Below are 6,158 nucleotides of genomic sequence, written 5' to 3' on the forward strand. Positions count from 1 at the left end.
ACTTAGTCACTCAGTCATGTCAGACTCTTTGCTACAGAGTAGCCCACGCGGGTGGTGGCACCCCACTCCAGTACTCTTGCTTGGAGAATCCCATGGACGGAGGAACCTGGTGGGCTGCAGTCCATGGGGTCGCTGGGAGTCGGACACAACTGAGAGACTTCACTTTCACTTTTCACTTTCCTGCATTGGAGAAGGAAATGGCAACCCACTCCAGTGTCCTTGCCTGGAGAATCCCAGGGACGGGGGAGCCTGGTGGGCTGCCAGACACGACTGAAGTGACTTAGCAGCAGCAGCAGCCCACCAAGCTCCTCTGTCCATGGGGATTCCCCAGGCAAGAATACTGGAGTCGGTCACCATGCCCTCCCAGGGAATCTTCCCCACCCAGGGATCAAACCCAGGTCTCCAGCATTGCAGGTGTATTCTTTACCATCTGAGCCACTAGGGAAGCCCAAGAACACCAGAATGGATAGCCTATCCCTTCCCCAGGGGAATCTTCCCGACCCATGAATAAAACTGGGGTTTTCCTGCATTGCAGGCGGATATGAGCCTTTAGGATATGAGCTATCAATCTCTCCACTGATATAGATCTTCCAGTTCACAAACTTGCACAATCAACTTGTGAGTGGCTTGGTTAAGATCAGTTCTGACATCAACAACATGGTACAACTATTAACAGGGAAAAAAAAAAAAAAGACTCGGACTTTTGTCCTGCATCCAGCTTAGCAGTGCAGACTTTTCCTACCCTAAAGTGTCCTTCAGTTCTTTGTTTCTTTTTCCTGTAATACGACCTCTCTAGGAACTATCCCAATCTTCCTCAGACAAGGGTGGAGAGGAAGAATCAAATTCTCTGTTCTAATCTCCCAGGAGGCTCCTGTGCCCCTAAGTAAACTTATGGATGCAGCTAATAGATGACTGGAAGGAAGTTACATCATCTCTACCAGCCAGCAGTGTCTGAAACCCATACCCTGCTCAGAAAAAAAAAAATTCTTTCAAATAATGTTTGAATTTAGGCAACTTGCATGTTTACTGGTAGCCTTGAACATCTTTTCATAACGTAATTAAAATAAAATTTGTGTCAGTTTTTTTCTGTATTGAAATTTCAAATGATTCAGTATAAGTTATATTTTCATAACTACTGTTTGGCAATGCAGAGAAAGCTAGATGAAAAATATATTTAATAACCTAATAACCAAATTGGAAAAAGCATTAACTTTAGCATGTTAGAAAAGGAAGAACATATGAATATTGAATGTTTTTCTCCAGAAAAATACATTAACAAAAATTAAGGTATCTCTCCAAAAAAAATCAATCATAATAAACATAACAAGAGAAACAGGACAAACACTTGACCATCAGCAGGCACACAGGTCACCCGACCAGGGTACATATCCATCTTGATGTTATACTCTTATCCATTATTTGTTGCCTGGGTTTCAAATCCAAATAAGCATGGGTAGTTGCTATAGTGACAATATGCCACTTTTGGAACCAGAAGCTTAGTACTACTGAGTACTTATACTCTTCATAACGTCAGTACTTCCTCCCACACTTTGAATTATACATCCAACATTACACATTCCAACATTAAAACTTCACAAAATGTGATTTCATTCTGTCCTTTAAAGAAGTCAATTTTGTTACTTTCTCAAAAATAGTTTCCCCAAAATAATTTATAGTTTATGTAGTATAGTAAACGTCAAGAGAAACAACCTAAGCCATTTAACATGTTAAGAACATACATACTCAATATATGCTTAATGGATTAATATTAAAGATTCTGGCTTAATTAAAAAATTGTATGCCATTATTGAAATGTACTTTTTTAAAGAATTTTTTATGTGGACCATTTTTAAAGATGTGGACCAGTCTTTATTGAACATGTTACAATATTGTTTCTTGTTATTTAATGTTTTGGGTTTTTGGCCACAAGGCATGTGAAATATTAGCTCCCCAACCAGCATCCCTTGCACTGGACTACCAGGGAAGTCCCTGAAATATACTGTTTTTTAATCGTAACTGAGCATGATCATATCTTATTAATTCATGTCTTAGCTCAATGTCATTAATAATAGTATTCCTACCATCATTCATTTAATATGAAGATTAAAAGATTTTCATATTAAATGAAACTAAAAATTCAAAAGCAACACTAAGAAGCAGCATTTTATTTTATATCAGATTGATACAGAGGTCCTTATTGACTTATAATGGGGTTCTGTTCCAACAAATCCATCATAAATCGAAAATACCATAAGTCAAAAACAATATACCTAACTTACCAAATATCACAGCTTAGCCTAGGCTACCTTAAACATGCTAAGAAGACTTACATTTAGTTGGCTAATCATCTGACACAAGCCTATTTCATAATAAAGTGTTTAATATCTCATGTGGTTTATTGTACATTGTTCTAAAAGTGAAAAAAATAATTTTTTTTAGAGTATTTGGTTGTTTACCTCGATATTGTCTTGCAACTGGGATATGTGGCTCACTGCCACTATCTAGCATCATGAGAGAGTCTCATACCCATATATTACAAGCCTGGAGAAAATCAAACTTCGGTTTCTACTGAATGCACATCACGGTTTCACGTCATTGTGAAATTAAAAAATCATGAGCAGAATCACCTACTTTGGAGACTATCTGTATTTTTATTTCCTTTAGGAACTATCCCTAATAATTAAAGATTAATTATTAGTGCTATCTAAGGCCTGTATCCACCTGCCAATGCAGAAGATGCAGTTTTAATCCCTGGGTCAAGAAGACACCTTGGAGGAAAACCCATTCGAGTATTCTTGCCTGAGGAATCTCATACACAGAGGAGTCTTCTGGGCTATAGGCTATGGGGAAGCAAAACAGTCGGACAAAAATTAGCGACTAAACAACAACAAGGAGAGGGTAGTTTGTTGCTAGTAAAACACTAAGAATAAGGAAAAATATCATTCTCAAATCAATCGGAGAATATCTCCAGATCATCGGAGTCAGAGACTGGGAACCCTCACACATTGCTGTTAGGACTGAAAAATGATACAGTCACTATAAAAACAGCTTGTAAGTTTCTCCAAAAGTTATACATAGAACTATCGTACAACCTATCATTTTCACTTCTAGGTATCTACTAAAGGGAAACAAGACCGTATGTCCACAAAAGATGTGCAAATGAATATTTAAAGAAATGGTATTCAAAATAGCCAAAAACTAGAAACCTAAATGTTCATCAGAGAATTCCCTGGCGGTCCTGTGGTTAGGATTTGGTGCTTTCACTACCAGTGCTGGGATTCAATCCCTTATCATGGAACTGAGTGGCCATAAATAAACAAATAATGTTAATCAACTGGTAAATGAGTAAACCATAAATAAATGAAATTCTATTCAGCAATAATAAAAGGAATTAATGACACAAGATCAAAAACATTATGCTAAGTCAAAGAAGACAGACATAAGAGATCATATACTGTATAAGTCCATTCATATCAAATGTTCAGAAAAGTCAAATTACAGAAACAGAAAGTACATTCATGGTTGCCTGGAGGTACAAGTGGGGATTAGCTGTAAATGGGCATGTGGAATCTTATTAAAGAGATGAAAATGTTCTAAAACTGATTTATAGCGTTGGTTGTACCACTTGATAAAATAAATTATTAAGGTGTATGAATTGAATTATATATGAAATTAACAAATTATATATGAAAATATATCTCAATAAAATAGGACATTTTCTTTTTTAAAGTCAGAGAACATTAGAGCTGCAGGGAACCTTGCCAGAACTTATACAAATGAAGAAAACTGAGGCCCCAAAGGGTTAAACAATTGTTTAAATGTTACCCAGCTAGATCCTGACTAAAGTAAAAAAGTCCAAAATCCAGCTTCAGCCTCCTACAAAAAATAAAATGCCAAGGAACTGTTTAAAATTACAATAATAGTTGCATAGATTTCTTTGTGAGGAGTTCTAGAAGTATCTAAATTTGGGAACCTAAAAGAATGTTTAAAACATAAAAATCCTAAGAATGTGATGTTCAGAAAAATTTTTTAAAAGCTAGAAAAACTCATTTGTCATTCTTTGAGGCTATATAACTTTCAAAATTGGTAAAGAAGAAAAAGAACTAAGCATTTTTTCTGACTTTCCAATAAAAGCTGTATTTCAGGGTAATGAAATGCTGCCAGTTTATGACAGAAAGCTTCTCCAATAGACAGGAAGAATGCAAATTAATAAATGTAGATGGAATGAAAAAATTACATATTATCATTTGGAAGCCCATAATAAAATTATGATTCAGGCAAGAATTATCAATTATTATTAGGCCATTAAGTGAATGGTTGAAGGGAAAGTTGGACATTTACAGAAAACATCACACCTCACAGATTACTTTGTTTTACGGAGACATCACCAACCTAATCAAGCCATTAGCATTAAATGTCCAGGTTTATTAGAACTTCAGGTACTAGAGTAATAAGCTAAACACCAAGAGAAAGTAGTCAAACAATCACAGAAGGGAAGATATTCTCCAGGACAATATGCCTCCTCTTAGCTAATCAGAGAAATTTAAAAAAAAAAAAAGTAGGGGTAACTACTCTAGATTGAGATTTTGAAATATCAACAAAAACAAGTGTGGTCCTTAATTGGATCCTGGTTTGCACAAGATGGCTATAAAGAGTATTTGGGAGACAACTAGATAAACTTGAAGATAACAGAAGTTATCTTAAGTGTGATAACACTATTTTTGTTATATACTATTGTTTTCAGAAATACATATTGAAGTACTTACAAGTGGGAGATTCAGATACCCATGGTCCACTTCAAAATATTACAATGAATTTAAAAAACAAAAAATTCAAATCCAAGTCTCAACTTCCTAATTCATTGCTGTTTCCATTACTGCTCATTAATTCATTCATAAAATCATTATAAGAAGAATTACATAGAAAAATCTCTTGCAGACAAGAGGTTCAGAGACGTGATCTACCACGAAGGAAAGCATTTTTTTGTTGTTGGTTTTTTGTTGTTTTTACTGCTACCGAAAGTAAGACACATAACTCAGAGGTAACAACTCAGTATCACAGGCAACAAGACACCAAAAGGCATCAAAGCATCACGAATGGAGAATTTTGCCCTCAAAGAGCTAAAAACATCTTGTAGAACAGTTTCGTGAAGTTGATTACAAGAAAACTAGGCTGTTTCAAGATCACAGTTAAGGCTCTGAAGCGGCAGCCTCACTAATGCAATCTTCAATTGTTACATAAAACTACCTATTCCCTTCTGACTTCACTACCCTGTACAACCAGTTTACTACTTTCCAAGATGTGGTGAAGTGAACGGACACTCTTTCGAAAATCCCTCTCTCAAGGGAGGGCAGCCAAGCTACAGAAAGCCTTCACCATAACAACCAGCTTCTTTACACCCAGGGCTTCAAAACAGGGAACGCGGAGCCTCCCTCGAAGCCCAGAGAAGACGCCGATTATCAACCGGATCTAACTCATTTGCCTTGTTTTCTCGTCCCTCTCTAAATCCAAAGGGTGGCGCTGTCCTCATTCCCTCCCCACACATCAGGTGAGCGCGCAGGTCCACTTCGAGGTCCGACCGAGGGGTGGCGGCGTCCACTGACGACTTCGGTCCGGCCTCTCCCTACCCAGCCCCTCCGTGTGAGCCCGCGAAAGCGCCCGCTCTCCTTCTCAGGGGCTCTCTCTCAAAAACTCCACAACATTCGGGGCAGGCGGGACGGCTAGGAAAGACACTCTCAGAAACTCTCCACAACACTCGGGGCAAGCGGGACGGCGAGGAAGGACACAAGCCAGCACTCTGGCTCTGAGCCCTCAGCCCAGAAACAGAGAAGCGTATAATGAAAAGCGTCGCGACCTCTCGCACCAACGCGAGTTAACGCCACTTCGACCGCCAGAGCCCCCCAAGTTAACCGACTTGCAGGCTTGACTGGACTGAGTGGTCTCCGAGAGACCGGAGAGGGCGCCCATCTGCCCGGACGACCAGCGCTTCCCGCCCCGCCCCACCGGCCTAGGTGCGTCAGGAATCACGTGCCTCGTCTCCCTTCCCTACCGGCAAGCGGGCGCTCCCTTCTTCCGGAAGTCGCGCCCAGTCACGCCCAGTCTCCTCCCACCACCGGTGACGTCAAACTCAGCTCCTACCACTGCTCTGCCTCCGCCTC

This window comes from Oryx dammah, unplaced genomic scaffold, assembly GCF_014754425.2.
Source record: "Oryx dammah isolate SB20612 unplaced genomic scaffold, SCBI_Odam_1.1 HiC_scaffold_16, whole genome shotgun sequence".
Taxonomy (NCBI): domain Eukaryota; kingdom Metazoa; phylum Chordata; class Mammalia; order Artiodactyla; family Bovidae; genus Oryx; species Oryx dammah.